Genomic DNA, 19,562 nt, shown 5'->3' with positions numbered 1-19,562 from the left:
GTGTTAAAAAGGCAAGTGGTGAGAAAAAAGTGAAAAAAGCTGTTGCCACTAAGAAAACCGCCGAAAAAAAGAAAAGTGAGAAATCTAAGGCAAAAGACGCAAAAAAGACTGGCGCCGTTAAAGCCAAGCCAACCAAGTCGAAATCTGCCACCGCTAAGTCAAAGGCAACAAAAGCAAAAGCAACTGCTACCAAACCAAAAAAGGCTGCGACTAAAAAGCCAGCTGCAAAAAAGGCATCAGCTAAAAAATAAATATGCTGCGTTTTTTTGTGATAATTTACAAGGACACAACATTCATTAAATGTTGAATTATCAATAAGCCCTTTTCAGGGCTACAAAATATACAAACAAAAAGATCAAAAATGTACGCAATACGTCTGACTACAGCGTTGCTTCGCCATAATAATTAACCGCTCTAGTGTCTGACACTGTAAGTCAGCCCTACCATGCTGACCAATTTTAAAATTGATGTTTCAATTGCAAAACAAAATTAAAAATTTTCATCGACTTAGAAAAATTCATATCTCTTTGTTAATTTATATTTTGTGGCCCTGAAAAGCGCCTTTTTGTTAACATTTTTTGATGTTTCAATTGCAAAACAAAATTAAAAATTTTCATCGACTTAGAAAAATTCATATCTCTTTGTTAATTTATATTTTGTGGCCCTGAAAAGGGCCTTTTTGTTAACATTTTTTCCTCAGTCGCACAAATTACTTGGAGCTTGTGTATTTGGTAACAGCCTTAGTACCCTCACTCACGGCATGCTTAGCCAATTCACCAGGCAACAATAGGCGTACGGCAGTTTGAATTTCGCGACTAGTAATTGTTGAACGTTTATTGTAATGAGCTAAACGTGATGCTTCAGCAGCAATACGTTCAAAAATGTCATTAACAAAACTGTTCATGATACTCATTGCTTTCGACGATATACCAGTATCAGGATGTACTTGTTTCAACACTTTATAAATGTAGATGGCATAACTTTCCTTCCTCTTACGCTTCTTCTTCTTGTCGTTTTTAGTAATATTCTTCTGAGCCTTACCGGCCTTCTTAGCTGCTTTACCACTAGTTTTAGGAGGCATATTTAATTTTCACAAAATCACTTCACTATCACTCACACTTTTTAATAATTTTCTAAGTGTCAAAATGCTCACCTTTAAGTGTATTTTTTCCGACAAACCATTCAACCTGTTCGTAACGATTCGCTAAATATTGCCGGCATTAATTTGAAAACATGCGATTGGGGTTGCTCAATGTACAAACGAAAAAGTATATAAGCGCAGCACAAATTGCGTTTAGGAAATAAAGTGCCCAAGCTATTCAGCTAGTGTGTGTATTTGTGAAAAAGTGTATTAAGTGAAATATATAACAACAATGTCTGGCCGTGGTAAAGGTGGTAAAGTAAAGGGAAAGGCAAAGTCACGTTCAAACCGTGCTGGTCTTCAATTCCCTGTCGGTCGTATTCATCGTTTGTTACGTAAAGGCAATTATGCTGAACGTGTTGGTGCCGGTGCTCCAGTATATTTAGCTGCTGTTATGGAATATTTGGCAGCTGAAGTTCTTGAATTGGCTGGTAATGCTGCACGTGATAATAAAAAAACTAGAATTATTCCACGTCATTTACAATTGGCTATTCGTAACGATGAAGGATTGAATAAACTATTGTCTGGAGTTACCATAGCTCAAGGTGGTGTTTTACCAAATATTCAAGCTGTACTTTTACCAAAGAAGACCGAAAAGAAAGCATAAGTGATGTAATCGCCGATTTACATATATTCTTAGACGCCAAATTTAAAACCGTCCTTTTCAGGACGACAAAATATATATACAAAGAGATTAATTATATTGTCATATATATGTATTTATCTATTTTAAAACCTATTAAAACACTTTTTGAAAGAAAAATTTAAAAGGTCGTAAGTACACTTTTGGAAAATTTATTTTTTTAACGAAATCTGCGTTAACAACTACTTCAATTAATAAAATAGTGTTTGAAAATATTCATAAAAAAGTTGACTTACATCATTTTCCAGAAGAAAAAAAACTGAGCAACATTAAAAAAGTACAGCATGCAAGCTACTACATATTGTATGTATATATGTACATATGTATGTTTGTATGAGCATCTCGACAAAGGCGCAAAAAGTTGTGGCGTGTATTCATACGTACCAAAGGTACAAACACACAACCGTGCATACATACTAATGTATGTGTTTAGCAAATAAATGTGTATATACTCGTGAGTAGGTATACACACCATATTAAGGGTAAAACTACAGCTGCTACTATCAAAATACGAATTTTCATTAACAGTTGCTTCAGTTATTTTTGATCTTTTTTGTTTAAAAAAATTTGTGGTCCTGAAAAGGACCGTTTATAATATTTATTAAAATATGGAATTAAGCACGTTCACCACGTATACGTCTAGCCAATTGAATATCTTTTGGCATAATTGTGACACGTTTTGCATGAATGGCACACAAATTTGTATCTTCGAACAAACCAACTAAATATGCTTCACTTGCTTCTTGTAATGCCATAACAGCTGAACTCTGGAAACGTAAATCAGTTTTAAAATCTTGAGCAATTTCACGCACCAAACGTTGGAATGGCAATTTACGAATCAACAGTTCGGTACTCTTCTGATAACGACGAATTTCACGCAAAGCGACTGTACCTGGGCGATAACGATGTGGCTTCTTCACTCCACCAGTTGCCGGCGCACTTTTGCGAGCAGCTTTAGTGGCCAATTGTTTACGTGGCGCTTTACCACCAGTCGATTTACGGGCTGTTTGCTTTGTACGAGCCATTTCTCACTTTTATTTTTCACAATTCAAAATAAACACTGATCACTGAACACTTCACTTAATAAACCTAATTTTTATAAATGTGGAAATACATATAATAAAATACACAAAAACGTTTCATTTGTCCATTTTTTTAGGGTTGCAATATTGTGCGAGTTAAAATGAGATAGAAATATTTATGCCACATAATGGTAGCTCACTCAATGTTGTGGATTTTTGTATAAATAGCAGCTACGTTCGGTAACCAAGCTATTAGTTGTGAAGTGAAGTGATCAAGTGAAGTGTTCTTGTGAAAGCTAAAAAAAGTGCTAAATAGAAAAAATGACTGGTCGTGGCAAAGGTGGAAAAGGATTAGGTAAAGGTGGCGCCAAACGTCATCGCAAAGTTTTACGTGATAACATCCAAGGTATCACAAAGCCAGCTATTCGACGTTTAGCACGTCGTGGTGGCGTAAAACGTATATCTGGTTTAATATATGAAGAAACTCGTGGTGTTTTAAAAGTATTTTTGGAAAATGTTATCCGTGATGCAGTCACTTATACTGAACATGCTAAAAGGAAAACAGTTACGGCTATGGATGTTGTATATGCATTGAAGAGGCAGGGTCGTACATTGTATGGTTTCGGCGGTTAAATTCATTTTTACGGACATATTAACACAAAATAAATATACATTCAAACAAACGGTCCTTTTCAGGACCACAATATTTTTTAACAAAGATTTCAAAATTTCTCTAATACAATACATAACAGAAAGATATGTTATTAAGATGTACATGCATATGTAGTATGTATGAATGTTCGTTTAAACTAAGTAGCATACGTATGTATGCATAATGAAAACTCATGCAAATGAATATACCCCGACACATGCCAAGCGATATAAATATGTCTATAATAGCAGGCTTATTTTCAAAAATGGCATAAGTTCATTTTTGTAAAAAAATAAACTTAATCTGATTTTAGTAGCAAGAGTATCTGAATACACTAAACTATAAAGTATATAACAAAATTTACTTAAATCGACTTATATCATTTAAAAAAAAAAAGGACAAATTCACAGCTGCGAGTATACACATTAAAATAGCCATACTTATACCAATTTAGGCAAACAAATTTTGCCAACGACCATACCACGCTGAATACATCGGTTCTCGTCCGATCACCGAAATTAAGCAGCGTCGGGCGCGGTTAGTACTTAGATGGGGGACCGCTTGGGAACACCGCGTGTTGTTGGCATATCCAACTTTTTCTTTTATTTTATGTATATATATGTACATAAATATTTTTTTTATTAAATTGCATTTAATTGAATAAATACTTGGAATACAATTTAATATTTCTATAGATTCAATGGAAAAATTTCATACGCGCGCATACATTTACGTGCATAATAATATTAGTTATAATTTTTTACCATATCAATTATTGATTTAAAGCTTATAAGCATTCATCATATAAATACAAAATGAATCTGCATAGTACAAATTCATACTCATCCACCTATTATAGTACTTAAAATGGACGCTGATGTCCGATTATGTTCAGATATGTATATTATAATCATATTGATAATTAATAAGCATTCAATGAGAATTTTTTTTATTTTTTTTTGAATGTCATGAAATTTCATTTAATTATACATATAAGTTGTAGACGTCCAATATCAATAATCAATTCAGACTAAAATTCCAAACTTTAGATGCCTTTAAGTGAAGCCATATAGGGTTACTCTAGTGTTGCAATAGAAATATTTAAAAAATTTTTTAAAATAAAATAATGTTGTTAAAACTCAACGAAGATAAGTTTTTTGATTTCTAATTTAACATATTTTATATATCCGAATTAAAATTTTGATTAGTACAAATATATTTTAAGAAATTTCACTTAATTGAGAAAAAATTCGATTTTATCAGTGCAAACTTTTGATTAAAATGCCTGACACTCCGAAAATATGAAATTCATCAATTTAAATGAATTCGTATATCAAACTAACACATTTCAGTTATCTATTTTTACATGAATATTTGCAATAACTTTAATATGTGAATTTTAATTAATTTATTAAGATGAAAAGTTTATCAAATGTAAATGGTACGTAGCACTGAAATGAAAACATTTGTCATCCATCTTTTCGCTGCGCTTCTAAAATTTTAAACAGAGTATCGCATTCTATGCGCTTGTATAAAAAAGTATAAATAGTGAGTTTGTGCTTTGTGTGCTTAAATTGATAAATATTTTCAAGTGTTAATAAAAGTTTAAATAAAATAATTAAGTGAAAATGTCTGACACAATCGCTGTTGCAAATGTTAGCTCACCAGTAGCTGCTTCTGCTGCTGTTGCTGAGAAGAAAGTTGCTGCTAAAAAAGCAACTAAACCCAAAAAACCATCGGTTGCTCCCACTCATCCACCAACTCAACAAATGGTAGATGCATCGATTAAGAATTTGAAGGAACGTGGTGGCTCATCACTTTTGGCAATTAAGAAATATATTAGTGCAACATATAAATGTGACGCCCAAAAATTGGCACCATTTATTAAGCGCTATTTGAAATCGGCTGTTACTAGTGGAAAATTGATTCAAACCAAAGGAAAGGGGGCATCTGGTTCATTTAAATTATCAGCTGCAGCCACTAAATCAGGTGATGGTAAGTCAAAATCGGTTGATAAATCAAAAGCCAAAAAAGATAGTGCAACATTAAAGAAAAAATCGTCGAGTGGTGTTAAAAAGGCAAGTGGTGAGAAAAAAGTGAAAAAAGCTGTTGCCACTAAGAAAACCGCCGAAAAAAAGAAAAGTGAGAAATCTAAGGCTAAAGACGCAAAAAAGACTGGCGCCGTTAAAGCCAAGCCAACCAAGTCGAAATCTGCCACCGCTAAGTCAAAGGCAACAAAAGCAAAAGCAACTGCTACCAAACCAAAAAAGGCTGCGACTAAAAAGCCAGCTGCAAAAAAGGCATCAGCTAAAAAATAAATATGCTGCGTTTTTTTGTGATAATTTACAAGGACACAACATTCATTAAATGTTGAATTATCAATAAGCCCTTTTCAGGGCTACAAAATATACAAACAAAAAGATCAAAAATGTACGCAATACGTCTGACTACAGCGTTGCTTCGCCATAATAATTAACCGCTCTAGTGTCTGACACTGTAAGTCAGCCCTACCATGCTGACCAATTTTAAAATTGATGTTTCAATTGCAAAACAAAATTAAAAATTTTCATCGACTTAGAAAAATTCATATCTCTTTGTTAATTTATATTTTGTGGCCCTGAAAAGCGCCTTTTTGTTAACATTTTTTGATGTTTCAATTGCAAAACAAAATTAAAAATTTTCATCGACTTAGAAAAATTCATATCTCTTTGTTAATTTATATTTTGTGGCCCTGAAAAGGGCCTTTTTGTTAACATTTTTTCCTCAGTCGCACAAATTACTTGGAGCTTGTGTATTTGGTAACAGCCTTAGTACCCTCACTCACGGCATGCTTAGCCAATTCACCAGGCAACAATAGGCGTACGGCAGTTTGAATTTCGCGACTAGTAATTGTTGAACGTTTATTGTAATGAGCTAAACGTGATGCTTCAGCAGCAATACGTTCAAAAATGTCATTAACAAAACTGTTCATGATACTCATTGCTTTCGACGATATACCAGTATCAGGATGTACTTGTTTCAACACTTTATAAATGTAGATGGCATAACTTTCCTTCCTCTTACGCTTCTTCTTCTTGTCGTTTTTAGTAATATTCTTCTGAGCCTTACCGGCCTTCTTAGCTGCTTTACCACTAGTTTTAGGAGGCATATTTAATTTTCACAAAATCACTTCACTATCACTCACACTTTTTAATAATTTTCTAAGTGTCAAAATGCGCACCTTTAAGTGTATTTTTTCCGACAAACCATTCAACCTGTTCGTAACGATTCGCTAAATATTGCCGGCATTAATTTGAAAACATGCGATTGGGGTTGCTCAATGTACAAACGAAAAAGTATATAAGCGCAGCACAAATTGCGTTTAGGAAATAAAGTGCCCAAGCTATTCAGCTAGTGTGTGTATTTGTGAAAAAGTGTATTAAGTGAAATATATAACAACAATGTCTGGCCGTGGTAAAGGTGGTAAAGTAAAGGGAAAGGCAAAGTCACGTTCAAACCGTGCTGGTCTTCAATTCCCTGTCGGTCGTATTCATCGTTTGTTACGTAAAGGCAATTATGCTGAACGTGTTGGTGCCGGTGCTCCAGTATATTTAGCTGCTGTTATGGAATATTTGGCAGCTGAAGTTCTTGAATTGGCTGGTAATGCTGCACGTGATAATAAAAAAACTAGAATTATTCCACGTCATTTACAATTGGCTATTCGTAACGATGAAGAATTGAATAAACTATTGTCTGGAGTTACCATAGCTCAAGGTGGTGTTTTACCAAATATTCAAGCTGTACTTTTACCAAAGAAGACCGAAAAGAAAGCATAAGTGATGTAATCGCCGATTTACATATATTCTTAGACGCCAAATTTAAAACCGTCCTTTTCAGGACGACAAAATATATATACAAAGAGATTAATTATATTGTCATATATATGTATTTATCTATTTTAAAACCTATTAAAACACTTTTTGAAAGAAAAATTTAAAAGGTCGTAAGTACACTTTTGGAAAATTTATTTTTTTAACGAAATCTGCGTTAACAACTACTTCAATTAATAAAATAGTGTTTGAAAATATTCATAAAAAAGTTGACTTACATCATTTTCCAGAAGAAAAAAAACTGAGCAACATTAAAAAAGTACAGCATGCAAGCTACTACATATTGTATGTATATATGTACATATGTATGTTTGTATGAGCATCTCGACAAAGGCGCAAAAAGTTGTGGCGTGTATTCATACGTACCAAAGGTACAAACACACAACCGTGCATACATACTAATGTATGTGTTTAGCAAATAAATGTGTATATACTCGTGAGTAGGTATACACACCATATTAAGGGTAAAACTACAGCTGCTACTATCAAAATACGAATTTTCATTAACAGTTGCTTCAGTTATTTTTGATCTTTTTTGTTTAAAAAAATTTGTGGTCCTGAAAAGGACCGTTTATAATATTTATTAAAATATGGAATTAAGCACGTTCACCACGTATACGTCTAGCCAATTGAATATCTTTTGGCATAATTGTGACACGTTTTGCATGAATGGCACACAAATTTGTATCTTCGAACAAACCAACTAAATATGCTTCACTTGCTTCTTGTAATGCCATAACAGCTGAACTCTGGAAACGTAAATCAGTTTTAAAATCTTGAGCAATTTCACGCACCAAACGTTGGAATGGCAATTTACGAATCAACAGTTCGGTACTCTTCTGATAACGACGAATTTCACGCAAAGCGACTGTACCTGGGCGATAACGATGTGGCTTCTTCACTCCACCAGTTGCCGGCGCACTTTTGCGAGCAGCTTTAGTGGCCAATTGTTTACGTGGCGCTTTACCACCAGTCGATTTACGGGCTGTTTGCTTTGTACGAGCCATTTCTCACTTTTATTTTTCACAATTCAAAATAAACACTGATCACTGAACACTTCACTTAATAAACCTAATTTTTATAAATGTGGAAATACATATAATAAAATACACAAAAACGTTTCATTTGTCCATTTTTTTAGGGTTGCAATATTGTGCGAGTTAAAATGAGATAGAAATATTTATGCCACATAATGGTAGCTCACTCAATGTTGTGGATTTTTGTATAAATAGCAGCTACGTTCGGTAACCAAGCTATTAGTTGTGAAGTGAAGTGATCAAGTGAAGTGTTCTTGTGAAAGCTAAAAAAAGTGCTAAATAGAAAAAATGACTGGTCGTGGCAAAGGTGGAAAAGGATTAGGTAAAGGTGGCGCCAAACGTCATCGCAAAGTTTTACGTGATAACATCCAAGGTATCACAAAGCCAGCTATTCGACGTTTAGCACGTCGTGGTGGCGTAAAACGTATATCTGGTTTAATATATGAAGAAACTCGTGGTGTTTTAAAAGTATTTTTGGAAAATGTTATCCGTGATGCAGTCACTTATACTGAACATGCTAAAAGGAAAACAGTTACGGCTATGGATGTTGTATATGCATTGAAGAGGCAGGGTCGTACATTGTATGGTTTCGGCGGTTAAATTCATTTTTACGGACATATTAACACAAAATAAATATACATTCAAACAAACGGTCCTTTTCAGGACCACAATATTTTTTAACAAAGATTTCAAAATTTCTCTAATACAATACATAACAGAAAGATATGTTATTAAGATGTACATGCATATGTAGTATGTATGAATGTTCGTTTAAACTAAGTAGCATACGTATGTATGCATAATGAAAACTCATGCAAATGAATATACCCCGACACATGCCAAGCGATATAAATATGTCTATAATAGCAGGCTTATTTTCAAAAATGGCATAAGTTCATTTTTGTAAAAAAATAAACTTAATCTGATTTTAGTAGCAAGAGTATCTGAATACACTAAACTATAAAGTATATAACAAAATTTACTTAAATCGACTTATATCATTTAAAAAAAAAAAGGACAAATTCACAGCTGCGAGTATACACATTAAAATAGCCATACTTATACCAATTTAGGCAAACAAATTTTGCCAACGACCATACCACGCTGAATACATCGGTTCTCGTCCGATCACCGAAATTAAGCAGCGTCGGGCGCGGTTAGTACTTAGATGGGGGACCGCTTGGGAACACCGCGTGTTGTTGGCATATCCAACTTTTTCTTTTATTTTATGTATATATATGTACATAAATATTTTTTTTATTAAATTGCATTTAATTGAATAAATACTTGGAATACAATTTAATATTTCTATAGATTCAATGGAAAAATTTCATACGCGCGCATACATTTACGTGCATAATAATATTAGTTATAATTTTTTACCATATCAATTATTGATTTAAAGCTTATAAGCATTCATCATATAAATACAAAATGAATCTGCATAGTACAAATTCATACTCATCCACCTATTATAGTACTTAAAATGGACGCTGATGTCCGATTATGTTCAGATATGTATATTATAATCATATTGATAATTAATAAGCATTCAATGAGAATTTTTTTTATTTTTTTTTGAATGTCATGAAATTTCATTTAATTATACATATAAGTTGTAGACGTCCAATATCAATAATCAATTCAGACTAAAATTCCAAACTTTAGATGCCTTTAAGTGAAGCCATATAGGGTTACTCTAGTGTTGCAATAGAAATATTTAAAAAATTTTTTAAAATAAAATAATGTTGTTAAAACTCAACGAAGATAAGTTTTTTGATTTCTAATTTAACATATTTTATATATCCGAATTAAAATTTTGATTAGTACAAATATATTTTAAGAAATTTCACTTAATTGAGAAAAAATTCGATTTTATCAGTGCAAACTTTTGATTAAAATGCCTGACACTCCGAAAATATGAAATTCATCAATTTAAATGAATTCGTATATCAAACTAACACATTTCAGTTATCTATTTTTACATGAATATTTGCAATAACTTTAATATGTGAATTTTAATTAATTTATTAAGATGAAAAGTTTATCAAATGTAAATGGTACGTAGCACTGAAATGAAAACATTTGTCATCCATCTTTTCGCTGCGCTTCTAAAATTTTAAACAGAGTATCGCATTCTATGCGCTTGTATAAAAAAGTATAAATAGTGAGTTTGTGCTTTGTGTGCTTAAATTGATAAATATTTTCAAGTGTTAATAAAAGTTTAAATAAAATAATTAAGTGAAAATGTCTGACACAATCGCTGTTGCAAATGTTAGCTCACCAGTAGCTGCTTCTGCTGCTGTTGCTGAGAAGAAAGTTGCTGCTAAAAAAGCAACTAAACCCAAAAAACCATCGGTTGCTCCCACTCATCCACCAACTCAACAAATGGTAGATGCATCGATTAAGAATTTGAAGGAACGTGGTGGCTCATCACTTTTGGCAATTAAGAAATATATTAGTGCAACATATAAATGTGACGCCCAAAAATTGGCACCATTTATTAAGCGCTATTTGAAATCGGCTGTTACTAGTGGAAAATTGATTCAAACCAAAGGAAAGGGGGCATCTGGTTCATTTAAATTATCAGCTGCAGCCACTAAATCAGGTGATGGTAAGTCAAAATCGGTTGATAAATCAAAAGCCAAAAAAGATAGTGCAACATTAAAGAAAAAATCGTCGAGTGGTGTTAAAAAGGCAAGTGGTGAGAAAAAAGTGAAAAAAGCTGTTGCCACTAAGAAAACCGCCGAAAAAAAGAAAAGTGAGAAATCTAAGGCTAAAGACGCAAAAAAGACTGGCGCCGTTAAAGCCAAGCCAACCAAGTCGAAATCTGCCACCGCTAAGTCAAAGGCAACAAAAGCAAAAGCAACTGCTACCAAACCAAAAAAGGCTGCGACTAAAAAGCCAGCTGCAAAAAAGGCATCAGCTAAAAAATAAATATGCTGCGTTTTTTTGTGATAATTTACAAGGACACAACATTCATTAAATGTTGAATTATCAATAAGCCCTTTTCAGGGCTACAAAATATACAAACAAAAAGATCAAAAATGTACGCAATACGTCTGACTACAGCGTTGCTTCGCCATAATAATTAACCGCTCTAGTGTCTGACACTGTAAGTCAGCCCTACCATGCTGACCAATTTTAAAATTGATGTTTCAATTGCAAAACAAAATTAAAAATTTTCATCGACTTAGAAAAATTCATATCTCTTTGTTAATTTATATTTTGTGGCCCTGAAAAGCGCCTTTTTGTTAACATTTTTTGATGTTTCAATTGCAAAACAAAATTAAAAATTTTCATCGACTTAGAAAAATTCATATCTCTTTGTTAATTTATATTTTGTGGCCCTGAAAAGGGCCTTTTTGTTAACATTTTTTCCTCAGTCGCACAAATTACTTGGAGCTTGTGTATTTGGTAACAGCCTTAGTACCCTCACTCACGGCATGCTTAGCCAATTCACCAGGCAACAATAGGCGTACGGCAGTTTGAATTTCGCGACTAGTAATTGTTGAACGTTTATTGTAATGAGCTAAACGTGATGCTTCAGCAGCAATACGTTCAAAAATGTCATTAACAAAACTGTTCATGATACTCATTGCTTTCGACGATATACCAGTATCAGGATGTACTTGTTTCAACACTTTATAAATGTAGATGGCATAACTTTCCTTCCTCTTACGCTTCTTCTTCTTGTCGTTTTTAGTAATATTCTTCTGAGCCTTACCGGCCTTCTTAGCTGCTTTACCACTAGTTTTAGGAGGCATATTTAATTTTCACAAAATCACTTCACTATCACTCACACTTTTTAATAATTTTCTAAGTGTCAAAATGCGCACCTTTAAGTGTATTTTTTCCGACAAACCATTCAACCTGTTCGTAACGATTCGCTAAATATTGCCGGCATTAATTTGAAAACATGCGATTGGGGTTGCTCAATGTACAAACGAAAAAGTATATAAGCGCAGCACAAATTGCGTTTAGGAAATAAAGTGCCCAAGCTATTCAGCTAGTGTGTGTATTTGTGAAAAAGTGTATTAAGTGAAATATATAACAACAATGTCTGGCCGTGGTAAAGGTGGTAAAGTAAAGGGAAAGGCAAAGTCACGTTCAAACCGTGCTGGTCTTCAATTCCCTGTCGGTCGTATTCATCGTTTGTTACGTAAAGGCAATTATGCTGAACGTGTTGGTGCCGGTGCTCCAGTATATTTAGCTGCTGTTATGGAATATTTGGCAGCTGAAGTTCTTGAATTGGCTGGTAATGCTGCACGTGATAATAAAAAAACTAGAATTATTCCACGTCATTTACAATTGGCTATTCGTAACGATGAAGAATTGAATAAACTATTGTCTGGAGTTACCATAGCTCAAGGTGGTGTTTTACCAAATATTCAAGCTGTACTTTTACCAAAGAAGACCGAAAAGAAAGCATAAGTGATGTAATCGCCGATTTACATATATTCTTAGACGCCAAATTTAAAACCGTCCTTTTCAGGACGACAAAATATATATACAAAGAGATTAATTATATTGTCATATATATGTATTTATCTATTTTAAAACCTATTAAAACACTTTTTGAAAGAAAAATTTAAAAGGTCGTAAGTACACTTTTGGAAAATTTATTTTTTTAACGAAATCTGCGTTAACAACTACTTCAATTAATAAAATAGTGTTTGAAAATATTCATAAAAAAGTTGACTTACATCATTTTCCAGAAGAAAAAAAACTGAGCAACATTAAAAAAGTACAGCATGCAAGCTACTACATATTGTATGTATATATGTACATATGTATGTTTGTATGAGCATCTCGACAAAGGCGCAAAAAGTTGTGGCGTGTATTCATACGTACCAAAGGTACAAACACACAACCGTGCATACATACTAATGTATGTGTTTAGCAAATAAATGTGTATATACTCGTGAGTAGGTATACACACCATATTAAGGGTAAAACTACAGCTGCTACTATCAAAATACGAATTTTCATTAACAGTTGCTTCAGTTATTTTTGATCTTTTTTGTTTAAAAAAATTTGTGGTCCTGAAAAGGACCGTTTATAATATTTATTAAAATATGGAATTAAGCACGTTCACCACGTATACGTCTAGCCAATTGAATATCTTTTGGCATAATTGTGACACGTTTTGCATGAATGGCACACAAATTTGTATCTTCGAACAAACCAACTAAATATGCTTCACTTGCTTCTTGTAATGCCATAACAGCTGAACTCTGGAAACGTAAATCAGTTTTAAAATCTTGAGCAATTTCACGCACCAAACGTTGGAATGGCAATTTACGAATCAACAGTTCGGTACTCTTCTGATAACGACGAATTTCACGCAAAGCGACTGTACCTGGGCGATAACGATGTGGCTTCTTCACTCCACCAGTTGCCGGCGGACTTTTGCGAGCAGCTTTAGTGGCCAATTGTTTACGTGGCGCTTTACCACCAGTCGATTTACGGGCTGTTTGCTTTGTACGAGCCATTTCTCACTTTTATTTTTCACAATTCAAAATAAACACTGATCACTGAACACTTCACTTAATAAACCTAATTTTTATAAATGTGGAAATACATATAATAAAATACACAAAAACGTTTCATTTGTCCATTTTTTTAGGGTTGCAATATTGTGCGAGTTAAAATGAGATAGAAATATTTATGCCACATAATGGTAGCTCACTCAATGTTGTGGATTTTTGTATAAATAGCAGCTACGTTCGGTAACCAAGCTATTAGTTGTGAAGTGAAGTGATCAAGTGAAGTGTTCTTGTGAAAGCTAAAAAAAGTGCTAAATAGAAAAAATGACTGGTCGTGGCAAAGGTGGAAAAGGATTAGGTAAAGGTGGCGCCAAACGTCATCGCAAAGTTTTACGTGATAACATCCAAGGTATCACAAAGCCAGCTATTCGACGTTTAGCACGTCGTGGTGGCGTAAAACGTATATCTGGTTTAATATATGAAGAAACTCGTGGTGTTTTAAAAGTATTTTTGGAAAATGTTATCCGTGATGCAGTCACTTATACTGAACATGCTAAAAGGAAAACAGTTACGGCTATGGATGTTGTATATGCATTGAAGAGGCAGGGTCGTACATTGTATGGTTTCGGCGGTTAAATTCATTTTTACGGACATATTAACACAAAATAAATATACATTCAAACAAACGGTCCTTTTCAGGACCACAATATTTTTTAACAAAGATTTCAAAATTTCTCTAATACAATACATAACAGAAAGATATGTTATTAAGATGTACATGCATATGTAGTATGTATGAATGTTCGTTTAAACTAAGTAGCATACGTATGTATGCATAATGAAAACTCATGCAAATGAATATACCCCGACACATGCCAAGCGATATAAATATGTCTATAATAGCAGGCTTATTTTCAAAAATGGCATAAGTTCATTTTTGTAAAAAAATAAACTTAATCTGATTTTAGTAGCAAGAGTATCTGAATACACTAAACTATAAAGTATATAACAAAATTTACTTAAATCGACTTATATCATTTAAAAAAAAAAAGGACAAATTCACAGCTGCGAGTATACACATTAAAATAGCCATACTTATACCAATTTAGGCAAACAAATTTTGCCAACGACCATACCACGCTGAATACATCGGTTCTCGTCCGATCACCGAAATTAAGCAGCGTCGGGCGCGGTTAGTACTTAGATGGGGGACCGCTTGGGAACACCGCGTGTTGTTGGCATATCCAACTTTTTCTTTTATTTTATGTATATATATGTACATAAATATTTTTTTTATTAAATTGCATTTAATTGAATAAATACTTGGAATACAATTTAATATTTCTATAGATTCAATGGAAAAATTTCATACGCGCGCATACATTTACGTGCATAATAATATTAGTTATAATTTTTTACCATATCAATTATTGATTTAAAGCTTATAAGCATTCATCATATAAATACAAAATGAATCTGCATAGTACAAATTCATACTCATCCACCTATTATAGTACTTAAAATGGACGCTGATGTCCGATTATGTTCAGATATGTATATTATAATCATATTGATAATTAATAAGCATTCAATGAGAATTTTTTTTATTTTTTTTTGAATGTCATGAAATTTCATTTAATTATACATATAAGTTGTAGACGTCCAATATCAATAATCAATTCAGACTAAAATTCCAAACTTTAGATGCCTTTAAGTGAAGCCATATAGGGTTACTCTAGTGTTGCAATAGAAATATTTAAAAAATTTTTTAAAATAAAATAATGTTGTTAAAACTCAACGAAGATAAGTTTTTTGATTTCTAATTTAACATATTTTATATATCCGAATTAAAATTTTGATTAGTACAAATATATTTTAAGAAATTTCACTTAATTGAGAAAAAATTCGATTTTATCAGTGCAAACTTTTGATTAAAATGCCTGACACTCCGAAAATATGAAATTCATCAATTTAAATGAATTCGTATATCAAACTAACACATTTCAGTTATCTATTTTTACATGAATATTTGCAATAACTTTAATATGTGAATTTTAATTAATTTATTAAGATGAAAAGTTTATCAAATGTAAATGGTACGTAGCACTGAAATGAAAACATTTGTCATCCATCTTTTCGCTGCGCTTCTAAAATTTTAAACAGAGTATCGCATTCTATGCGCTTGTATAAAAAAGTATAAATAGTGAGTTTGTGCTTTGTGTGCTTAAATTGATAAATATTTTCAAGTGTTAATAAAAGTTTAAATAAAATAATTAAGTGAAAATGTCTGACACAATCGCTGTTGCAAATGTTAGCTCACCAGTAGCTGCTTCTGCTGCTGTTGCTGAGAAGAAAGTTGCTGCTAAAAAAGCAACTAAACCCAAAAAACCATCGGTTGCTCCCACTCATCCACCAACTCAACAAATGGTAGATGCATCGATTAAGAATTTGAAGGAACGTGGTGGCTCATCACTTTTGGCAATTAAGAAATATATTAGTGCAACATATAAATGTGACGCCCAAAAATTGGCACCATTTATTAAGCGCTATTTGAAATCGGCTGTTACTAGTGGAAAATTGATTCAAACCAAAGGAAAGGGGGCATCTGGTTCATTTAAATTATCAGCTGCAGCCACTAAATCAGGTGATGGTAAGTCAAAATCGGTTGATAAATCAAAAGCCAAAAAAGATAGTGCAACATTAAAGAAAAAATCGTCGAGTGGTGTTAAAAAGGCAAGTGGTGAGAAAAAAGTGAAAAAAGCTGTTGCCACTAAGAAAACCGCCGAAAAAAAGAAAAGTGAGAAATCTAAGGCTAAAGACGCAAAAAAGACTGGCGCCGTTAAAGCCAAGCCAACCAAGTCGAAATCTGCCACCGCTAAGTCAAAGGCAACAAAAGCAAAAGCAACTGCTACCAAACCAAAAAAGGCTGCGACTAAAAAGCCAGCTGCAAAAAAGGCATCAGCTAAAAAATAAATATGCTGCGTTTTTTTGTGATAATTTACAAGGACACAACATTCATTAAATGTTGAATTATCAATAAGCCCTTTTCAGGGCTACAAAATATACAAACAAAAAGATCAAAAATGTACGCAATACGTCTGACTACAGCGTTGCTTCGCCATAATAATTAACCGCTCTAGTGTCTGACACTGTAAGTCAGCCCTACCATGCTGACCAATTTTAAAATTGATGTTTCAATTGCAAAACAAAATTAAAAATTTTCATCGACTTAGAAAAATTCATATCTCTTTGTTAATTTATATTTTGTGGCCCTGAAAAGCGCCTTTTTGTTAACATTTTTTGATGTTTCAATTGCAAAACAAAATTAAAAATTTTCATCGACTTAGAAAAATTCATATCTCTTTGTTAATTTATATTTTGTGGCCCTGAAAAGGGCCTTTTTGTTAACATTTTTTCCTCAGTCGCACAAATTACTTGGAGCTTGTGTATTTGGTAACAGCCTTAGTACCCTCACTCACGGCATGCTTAGCCAATTCACCAGGCAACAATAGGCGTACGGCAGTTTGAATTTCGCGACTAGTAATTGTTGAACGTTTATTGTAATGAGCTAAACGTGATGCTTCAGCAGCAATACGTTCAAAAATGTCATTAACAAAACTGTTCATGATACTCATTGCTTTCGACGATATACCAGTATCAGGATGTACTTGTTTCAACACTTTATAAATGTAGATGGCATAACTTTCCTTCCTCTTACGCTTCTTCTTCTTGTCGTTTTTAGTAATATTCTTCTGAGCCTTACCGGCCTTCTTAGCTGCTTTACCACTAGTTTTAGGAGGCATATTTAATTTTCACAAAATCACTTCACTATCACTCACACTTTTTAATAATTTTCTAAGTGTCAAAATGCGCACCTTTAAGTGTATTTTTTCCGACAAACCATTCAACCTGTTCGTAACGATTCGCTAAATATTGCCGGCATTAATTTGAAAACATGCGATTGGGGTTGCTCAATGTACAAACGAAAAAGTATATAAGCGCAGCACAAATTGCGTTTAGGAAATAAAGTGCCCAAGCTATTCAGCTAGTGTGTGTATTTGTGAAAAAGTGTATTAAGTGAAATATATAACAACAATGTCTGGCCGTGGTAAAGGTGGTAAAGTAAAGGGAAAGGCAAAGTCACGTTCAAACCGTGCTGGTCTTCAATTCCCTGTCGGTCGTATTCATCGTTTGTTACGTAAAGGCAATTATGCTGAACGTGTTGGTGCCGGTGCTCCAGTATATTTAGCTGCTGTTATGGAATATTTGGCAGCTGAAGTTCTTGAATTGGCTGGTAATGCTGCACGTGATAATAAAAAAACTAGAATTATTCCACGTCATTTACAATTGGCTATTCGTAACGATGAAGAATTGAATAAACTATTGTCTGGAGTTACCATAGCTCAAGGTGGTGTTTTACCAAATATTCAAGCTGTACTTTTACCAAAGAAGACCGAAAAGAAAGCATAAGTGATGTAATCGCCGATTTACATATATTCTTAGACGCCAAATTTAAAACCGTCCTTTTCAGGACGACAAAATATATATACAAAGAGATTAATTATATTGTCATATATATGTATTTATCTATTTTAAAACCTATTAAAACACTTTTTGAAAGAAAAATTTAAAAGGTCGTAAGTACACTTTTGGAAAATTTATTTTTTTAACGAAATCTGCGTTAACAACTACTTCAATTAATAAAATAGTGTTTGAAAATATTCATAAAAAAGTTGACTTACATCATTTTCCAGAAGAAAAAAAACTGAGCAACATTAAAAAAGTACAGCATGCAAGCTACTACATATTGTATGTATATATGTACATATGTATGTTTGTATGAGCATCTCGACAAAGGCGCAAAAAGTTGTGGCGTGTATTCATACGTACCAAAGGTACAAACACACAACCGTGCATACATACTAATGTATGTGTTTAGCAAATAAATGTGTATATACTCGTGAGTAGGTATACACACCATATTAAGGGTAAAACTACAGCTGCTACTATCAAAATACGAATTTTCATTAACAGTTGCTTCAGTTATTTTTGATCTTTTTTGTTTAAAAAAATTTGTGGTCCTGAAAAGGACCGTTTATAATATTTATTAAAATATGGAATTAAGCACGTTCACCACGTATACGTCTAGCCAATTGAATATCTTTTGGCATAATTGTGACACGTTTTGCATGAATGGCACACAAATTTGTATCTTCGAACAAACCAACTAAATATGCTTCACTTGCTTCTTGTAATGCCATAACAGCTGAACTCTGGAAACGTAAATCAGTTTTAAAATCTTGAGCAATTTCACGCACCAAACGTTGGAATGGCAATTTACGAATCAACAGTTCGGTACTCTTCTGATAACGACGAATTTCACGCAAAGCGACTGTACCTGGGCGATAACGATGTGGCTTCTTCACTCCACCAGTTGCCGGCGCACTTTTGCGAGCAGCTTTAGTGGCCAATTGTTTACGTGGCGCTTTACCACCAGTCGATTTACGGGCTGTTTGCTTTGTACGAGCCATTTCTCACTTTTATTTTTCACAATTCAAAATAAACACTGATCACTGAACACTTCACTTAATAAACCTAATTTTTATAAATGTGGAAATACATATAATAAAATACACAAAAACGTTTCATTTGTCCATTTTTTTAGGGTTGCAATATTGTGCGAGTTAAAATGAGATAGAAATATTTATG

The 19,562-nt window shown here is 33.3% G+C and overlaps 3 non-coding genes across 3 annotated transcripts; all 3 read left to right on the top strand.

Annotated features, from left to right (window-relative positions):
• Positions 1-3,925: 3,925 nt before the first annotated feature.
• Positions 3,926-4,044, top strand: LOC137235905 (5S ribosomal RNA). Its single transcript, XR_010948107.1, has one exon. It is a non-coding gene; the product is annotated as a 5S ribosomal RNA (ribosomal RNA).
• Positions 4,045-9,450: 5,406 nt separating this feature from the next.
• Positions 9,451-9,569, top strand: LOC137235904 (5S ribosomal RNA). The gene has a single exon (XR_010948106.1). It is a non-coding gene; the product is annotated as a 5S ribosomal RNA (ribosomal RNA).
• A 5,406-nt stretch (positions 9,570-14,975) lies between these two features.
• LOC137235903 (5S ribosomal RNA) lies at positions 14,976-15,094 on the top strand. The gene has a single exon (XR_010948105.1). It is a non-coding gene; the product is annotated as a 5S ribosomal RNA (ribosomal RNA).
• Positions 15,095-19,562: the final 4,468 nt, after the last annotated feature.

The sequence above is a fragment of the Eurosta solidaginis genome, unplaced genomic scaffold, assembly GCF_040869045.1.
Source record: "Eurosta solidaginis isolate ZX-2024a unplaced genomic scaffold, ASM4086904v1 ctg00001140.1, whole genome shotgun sequence".
In the NCBI taxonomy this organism is placed as follows: Eukaryota; Metazoa; Arthropoda; class Insecta; order Diptera; family Tephritidae; genus Eurosta; species Eurosta solidaginis.
Note: the sequence above shows the minus strand (reverse complement) of the source record. Positions and strands in the feature narration are given on the sequence as shown.